The sequence below is a fragment of the Protomyctophum parallelum genome, assembly GCF_964188405.1.
Source record: "Protomyctophum parallelum genome assembly, chromosome: 3".
NCBI lineage: Eukaryota > Metazoa > Chordata > Actinopteri > Myctophiformes > Myctophidae > Protomyctophum > Protomyctophum parallelum.
This window is the reverse complement of record NC_139698.1, coordinates 5705310-5714189: the sequence shown is the minus strand read 5'-3', so window position 1 is coordinate 5714189 and position 8880 is coordinate 5705310.

The following is an 8880-nucleotide window of genomic DNA, read 5'->3' as shown; positions in this document are numbered from 1 at the left end:
CGGATCAATAGGTGTGATGTCCATCCGGCCGTGCGCACTCCACACACACGCGCGCGTGCACACGCACACACACGCATGCGTGCACACACACACACACACACACACACACACACACACACACACACACACACAGCATGTCAACACATGTTGACCTCCACGGGGTCACTCCGTTACAATTCATTGCATGTGTGTGTGTGTGTGTGTGTGTGTGTGTGTGTGTGTGTGTGTGTGTGTGTGTGTGTGTGTGTGTTCCACATTTACTTTAAGTAGCATGTGACATGTCAAACAGCTGTCACAAAGTTTCCCAAGGGAGTTGGGTTGGAACAATCTTTCCTGTGATAGTAGACACCTTTATGAACACATCTGTGAAGAAAGCTAGTGGTAAGCATTTGTTTTGCAGCGTTGCCACAACTTAAGCTAACTTTACCTAACTGACAGAACAACAGAACTACAATCAACACTGCTGGGATTGGCTGGGAGACTAACAGGACACAGGTGGAGAAAACTAGTAATCACAGGGAGGTGATAAGACAAGACATGCAAACACTAGGCAAAACAGGAAACACTAGGGCATCACTACACAATAAAAGTACACAGTTCATGACAATAAGGGTGCGTTCGGAAATACGCACCGGGAATGTGGTCAGTTTGTTGAGTGGTGGGCGGTGACGTCACAGAGTGAGTTCAGTGTGCCTTACGAACGACCACAGCTGTGACGCATTCACACCGGACAACCCCAGATTCAGGGTAGGGTCGCTCAGTGGACGACCCCAGCTTCAGGGTAGGGTCGCTCAGTGAACGACCCCAGCTTCAGGGTAGGGTCGCTCAGTGGACGACCCCAGCTTCAGGGTAGGGTCGCTCAGTGGACGACCCCAGCTTCAGGGTAGGGTCTCTCAGTGCGGGGCACTCGGCACACCCGGTGCGCAGCGCACTGGATTTTCGACCAACAATGCACCGAGTGCACTGAATAAACGAACGACAAGAGAGCACACCAGTGCGTTCAGGGGGCATTTCTGAATGCACCCTAAAACACATTTAAAAACTATTTCCATTGTACTGTAGTGCTGTACAGACATTTCATCAAGAGCAAAACAGGCTTTTAAGCCTGGATTAAAAAACGTCTATGGAGGGGGAGGTTCTGATGGAGTAGGGGATGGTGTATAAGGGGCCCTAAACACGTTTAAGATTGAATATTGTGCTAGTTTTTGCCATGTGACAACGTCAATGTCGTCTAAATCAACATTGTCTAATTCATGACAGTTCTCAGGGAAAAAAACCCTCTGTTTCTAAATGGTTCTCAAACTATTTCATGTCAAGGACCCCAAAAGATTATATAGTATTTAGCCGCTAGCTGACCCCCATCTGAAAATATGTTGTTCCAGGGAGGGGACTCCCCCAGAAGCAAAGACAGTTAAAAATCCAGAGTGAGTGGTACTGTACAGTACTGTACTGTACTGTACTGTACTGTACTGTACTGTACTGTACTGTACTGTACTGTACTGTACTGTACTGTACTGTACTGTACTGTACTGTACTGTACTGTACTGTACTGTACTGTACTGTACTGTACTGTACTGTACAAGCCCTCTGCCCTGGCCTGTGTGTGTGTGTGTGTGTGTGTGTGTGTGTGTGTGTGTTATACTGTGCAACACTGAGACTTGGTGGTGAACAAAGGCTATAACATTATTTTCGTGCTCTGACACATTTTCGTGCTCTGACCCAGACACACACACACACACACACACACACACACACACACACACACACACACATAGCTGTCTATAGTTTTTGAGTGGTTGCACCACTCAAAAACGTTCGCTGTGAAATAATATATATTAAAAGATGTGCACACGTTTTCACGATTTTTCGCGAATAGATGCGCTATGAGCTTGTATATAGATCTGCTATTTTCCAACAGCTAAAAGTTTAAAATAATGGTTAAAAGCTATAAGGCAACACGGATACATTAAAGGTTTTATACTTTAGCAGAAGTCTTTAGAGAACGCTGGAACGCATCGACTGACCGACTGACTGACTGACTGACTGACTGACTGACATGACTGACTGACTGACTGACTGACTGACTGACTGACTGACTGACTGACTGACTGACTGACTGACTGACTGACTGACTGACATGACTGACTGACTGACTGACTGACTGACTGACTGACTGACTGACTGACTGACTGACATGACTGACTGACTGACTGACTGACTGACATGACTGACTGACTGACTGACTGACATGACTGACTGACTGACTGACTGACTGACTGACTGACATGACTGACTGACATGACTGACTGACTGACTGACTGACTGACATGACTGACTGACTGACTGACTGACTGACTGACTGACTGACTGACTGACTGACTGACTGACTGACTGACTGACTGACATGACTGACTGACTGACTGACTGACTGACTGACTGACTGACTGACTGACTGACTGACATGACTGACTGACTGACTGACTGACATGACTGACTGACTGACTGACTGACATGACTGACTGACTGACTGACTGACTGACTGACTGACTGACTGACTGACATGACTGACTGACTGACTGACTGACTGACTGACTGACTGACTGACTGACTGACTGACATGACTGACTGACTGACTGACTGACTGACTGACTGACTGACTGACTGACTGACTGACTGACTGACTGACTGACTGACATGACTGACTGACTGACTGACTGACTGACTGACTGACATGACTGACTGACTGACTGACTGACTGACATGACTGACTGACTGACTGACTGACATGACTGACTGACTGACTGACTGACTGACTGACTGACTGACTGACTGACTGACTGACTGACTGACTGACTGACTGACTGACTGACTGACTGACTGACATGACTGACTGACTGACTGACATGACTGACTGACTGACTGACTGACTGACTGACTGACTGACTGACTGACTGACTGACTGACTGACTGACTGACTGACATGACTGACTGACTGACTGACTGACATGACTGACTGACTGACTGACTGACTGACTGACTGACTGACTGACTGACTGACTGACTGACTGACTGACTGACTGACATGACTGACTGACTGACTGACTGACTGACTGACTGACATGACTGACTGACTGACTGACTGACTGACATGACTGACTGACTGACTGACTGACATGACTGACTGACTGACTGACTGACTGACTGACTGACTGACTGACTGACTGACTGACTGACTGACTGACTGACTGACTGACTGACTGACATGACTGACTGACTGACTGACATGACTGACTGACTGACTGACTGACTGACTGACTGACTGACTGACTGACTGACTGACTGACTGACTGACTGACATGACTGACTGACTGACTGACATGACTGACTGACTGACTGACTGACTGACTGACTGACTGACTGACTGACTGACTGACTGACTGACTGACATGACTGACTGACTGACTGACATGACTGACTGACTGACTGACTGACTGACTGACTGACTGACTGACTGACTGACTGACTGACTGACTGACTGACTGACTGACTGACTGACTGACATGACTGACTGACTGACTGACATGACTGACTGACTGACTGACATGACTGACTGACTGACTGACATGACTGACTGACTGACTGACTGACTGACATGACTGACTGACATGACTGACTGACTGACTGACTGACTGACATGACTGACTGACTGACTGACTGACATGACTGACTGACTGACTGACTGACTGACTGACTGACTGACTGACTGACTGACTGACTGACTGACTGACTGACTGACTGACTGACTGACTGACTGACTGACATGACTGACTGACTGACTGACTGACTGACTGACTGACTGACTGACTGACTGACTGACTGACTGACTGACTGACATGACTGACTGACTGACTGACATGACTGACTGACTGACTGACATGACTGACTGACTGACTGACTGACTGACTGACTGACTGACTGACTGACATGACTGACTGACTGACTGCGTTCAGATCAATATGATGTGCTTTGGCGCTCTGTCACACAACATACTGTCACATCCGCACGCACACACGCACGCACACACACACACACACACACACACACACACACACACACACACACACACACACACACACACACACACACACACACACACACACACACACACATACACACACACACACACACACACACACACACACACACACACGCACACACACACATTCTCTGTGGCCAAGGTGACCCTGGATGGTTGGTTGGTCGTGGTGGGAGTGGAACATCTGGTCATCACACCCTGCATGTCCTGGAGCCAGAACATAATAGCCAATAAATCAGACGTCCCCAAAGTGGGGTCCGGTCCGGGGACCCCCAGCTAACGAGTCCATTTGGTTCAGTTTGTACACTCTCAGAGTTAAACTAACAGTGATTTTACAATGCAAATTGGGGGTCCCAGAGTTAGAAATATAAATGGGGGGTCCATAGCCTAACAAATGTGTCATGGTCACGTCCTGACTCCTGAGCCCCTCCGTTTGTCCATGATTCTCCTCTGTCTCTCCCCAGTCCTGCTCCTCTGACTCTTATTGCCCTGATAGTGCCATCACCTGTGGGGACCAGCTGAGCCAGGTTGGGTGATGAGCTCCAGTGACTAACTCTGCCTTGTGTTTGTTCAGTGCTGGATCTACATGTCATTTCCCAAGTAAAGTAAAGTCAAGTTTATGTGATCTTCTTGTCCTGCCTTTGTTTGAGTTTCCTGCATTTGGGTCCTATTAACACCTGCAAACCGTGACACAAATGCATGTCAAACTGAGGGGTCCATGAAATTAAACAGGTTGAGAATCACTACTAGAGCCGTGCAAATCTTCTCTTATGGGGATCCCTGGCATATCTTTTCAAATGGGGGTCTGCGGGCCATTTAGTGTCAATTTGGGAAAACGTTTGAGAACGACTGCAATAAATAATTATAGCTCAAGAAAGAGGGACGATCCAAGCACTCAAAAAAGTAAAATAAAAGAGGATGCCGTCGTAATGACTGATTTTACACTTGCTGAAAATAGCTGATCTACAAGCTCACAACGTTGTGAGCTTGTACTGTAGATCTGCTATACTAACCAAGTGTAAAATTACTTCTCTTGTCCTTCCTAACATTTTAGTCTAGTTTTTATTTGTTGACGAAATTGTCAGTGTATTTAATATAGTTTTAGTCATATAGCTTAGTTTTCATTTAGTGAGTGAAAAAAGGTAGTCGATGAACATTACTTTGTCATATAGTATTATAGTCAACGAAATCAACGCTGGTTCTCTAACCAATCATGTGTTAGTTTCATTGTGCGAGGCGCACGCTGCATGTGACACTGACCACTGTGATGACCGTGACCTTGGAGGGAGGGGGGGGGGTAGGGGGGGGCAGCAGAGCGGAATGATCAGAGGTCTTAATTGTCAGCCTAGGGGGACGCCACTATACCGTGTTCACTGGAGCTCACTGGACAGAGAGAGAGAGAGAGAGAGAGAGAGAGAGAGAGAGAGAGAGAGAGACAGAGAGAGAGAGAGAGAGAGAGAGAGAGAGAGAGAGAGAGAGAGAGAGAGAGAGAGAGAGAGAGAGAGAGAGAGACAGAGAGAGAGAAAGAGAGAGAGAGAGAGAGAGAGAGAGAGAGGACAAAAGGGCACAGAGGGGTAAAAGCACAACCCCTTTTGTTTTTTTGGTTTTGATTAGTTTTTTTGCCCAGAGGATGAGTTGACAATACAATGAATGTATGTGAGTGGTTCTCAACCAGTGGTCCTGGGACCACCGGTGGTCCGTACAGTATGCCCTACTGTACGGACCACCGGTGGTCCCAGGACCACTGTACTGTACCACAGGTGGTCCGTACAGTACACGGACCAATGTGGCAATAGTCTTCTGTTTCTTATTTTGATCATAAGACCCAATTAGTGAATGTCAAGTCTCCAGGTCTTCTTCACAATATCCATGACACTTAATTACATTTGCTAATTTTACGATATACGACCGGCCGGGGAAACTCCCCCCCCCCCTCCCCCTCCCGTCAGGTGAAAAGAAGCAGCTTGGACTCCTCATGCATAGAAGGAAGCATGAGGTCAGTCCGTTGCCTCTCCCCGGGTTGGCAGAGGGACATGACATTCCCCACTTGCATCGTTCCAAGAACAGCAGTGCCCAAACGGGCAGCGCTCTAGTATTCACACTCATCATAACATTTAGATCAGATAAAATATCATTTTTATTCCAGATGGCATCTTATAATAACATAACGTGATGCTTTACTGACAAAACATACAAATGAAAACACTCTACAAAGTCAAGTTAATTCCTGTAGAGTTCCATTGATGAATAATGAGATATTGTCAATCGATCGATCACCTCCGTTTAACCCAATTAGACCCGAGTTAAAAAACGAATATGTATTCAAAGATTTCCGCCACATTTTTACGATTTTTCAAAAATAGCAGACCTACAAGCTCAAAGCGTGCCACTCGGTGGCGCGCTATGAGCTTGTAGATCTGCTATTTTTCAATAGCTAAATTATAACATAAAAATGGGTTAAGGCTGTGCTTCTCCGAGTGGTGGGGGGGGGCTCAATGCCAGGGTCAAAATAAATTAAATGTATTTATTATGTAAATAAACATCTTCTCCAGTCTCTAAAAAGTGTTTTCGGATTTCAAAGTTTGAGAACGACCAATTGAAGGCACGTGAATAGCAACAAAAACTATATATTACAATGATAATAATAATTATAATAATATGTACATGTATACAGGAAGAGTTGTAAACATTTGTCTTCAGAGCAACTGTGTGATTGGTCAGTTCACACCGTGCACGCACGCACGTACGCACGCACGCGAGCGCAGACATAGTGAAGAGTGTGCGTTGGTGTCAGTCTCAGAGTTATATTGACACTGATCTTTGTAACAATTAAGGCCACTGTTATAAAATCTGCCTTTGTAAAGTTAATTTGAGTATACGTAGTCCTTTTGGGTTCACCTGCCTATATATGGTCTGTCTGGTCAATTTAGAACTGCAATTCCCAGAATTCCCAGAGAACCAATTCATAATAAAAATTCAGAAATAAAAATAAACATAATTTAATGTTATGCACCCACTCCCCTTTAAAAAAATAATAGTCTAAGAAAGTCCTTGCATGAAAAAATAAATCATTGATTGATTGTACCCATTCTCACCGTTTGTAGAATGGGTACAGTTCAAATGAAAGTACAGATCAATCGCATCAAAATAAAAGTACTCTTATTATGCAGAATGTCCCACGTACATTTCAAGTTTTCAAATGTATAAAAGTCTTTTGAAAATAGCAGATCTACAGTAAAAGTTCTCAATGTGTTCACAATTGCCAGGCCTTATGGTTGCACCACTCGAAAGTCAATCGATCCTGGTCGCATGTATAGGCCATATGTTAGACATCCTAACTGTCCGAGAGGCATTAGCATATCGGGTTGCTATAGTGATGCAGTAAACAGAACATGAATCGTCCATTGTTTTCCAACTGAAGAACTGACGGTCGCGGGAATAATAACACAAAATGTCTTCTCCGGGTGAAAGTCAAGACTGTAGCGTCTGACACAGGACTGTATAGCGTCTGTCACAAGACTGTAAGCGTCTGTCACAAGACTGTAGCGTCTGTCACAAGACTGTAGCGTCTGTCACAAGACTGTAAGCGTCTGTCACAAGACTGTAGCGTCTGTCACAAGACTGTAGCGTCTGTCACAAGACTGTAAGCGTCTGTCACAAGACTGTAGCGTCTGTCACAAGACTGTAAGCGTCTGTCACAAGACTGTAGCGTCTGTCACAAGACTGTAGCGTCTGTCACAAGACTGTAAGCGTCTGTCACAAGACTGTAAGCGTCTGTCACAAGACTGTAGCGTCTGTCACAAGACTGTAGCGTCTGTCACAAGACTGTAAGCGTCTGTCACAAGACTTTAGCGTCTGTCACAAGACTGTAGCGTCTGTCACAAGTTCACAACCACGTTAGTCTGCATCCTGTTCCCGTTTTAGTGTTCAGGTGGATCCTTAAAAAATAAGGGTTTTGCTGAAAGAATGCTGGAGGTTAAGAGATAATTAATTAATTATATACAGTAGCTGCATGGCAATGAACTTCTCCCACGTGTAAGATTATGTTTTGGGGCAAAAACATGAAGCTCTTGCATCTTGTTCGGCCGGTCTTGTCCTGTCCCCGCTCTCTCCAGGAGAAATGTGCTCGCGTCCCGTTCCTGTGCACATTAAAAGGACAAAAGAGAGAGAAATGATCACAAAACACAGAAATACAAACATAATATATTATATATCCTTGCTTTTACACCTTGGGTTTTCAACTCATTTGTGACTGCATCTGGCAAAAAAGCCCCTCATTTCGACCAGAGTATTTTTTTCTGTTCTTTACAGATTATTAAAGTACAGAATGTAAGCTTTCATATGATGTATCATTCAATGAAATTGGAAAATATTTGAAGGAGATATGTGACCATTTTAAAATGGACGAAAATTACACAAAAAATAAATCAAGTTTATTTTGTCATTTTTTTCTGCCTTTTCATTCTAGGCGAGATGCGGACCATTTTTGCCAGGTGCCAGGTCACATTTCACATCAAGGTTCATTATGTATTAGCATTTGAGCCACGGGACCACCATTTGACGAGATATAGCCTTTAACCAAATCAGTAAAAGCTCTATAATAAGGGTCCATTTGTTTTGAATTCTTTGTTTTTTTACTCTGCTCACAACGTGTCACAAAGGGACGCGTTGCAAGTTTGTAGATCTGCCATTTTCAAATAGCCAAAATAGTTATAGTGGTTAATGTACTAATATTTCAAACTCTACAAAGTAACTCAAGTAACTAAAGTGTTCAAATAATTGTA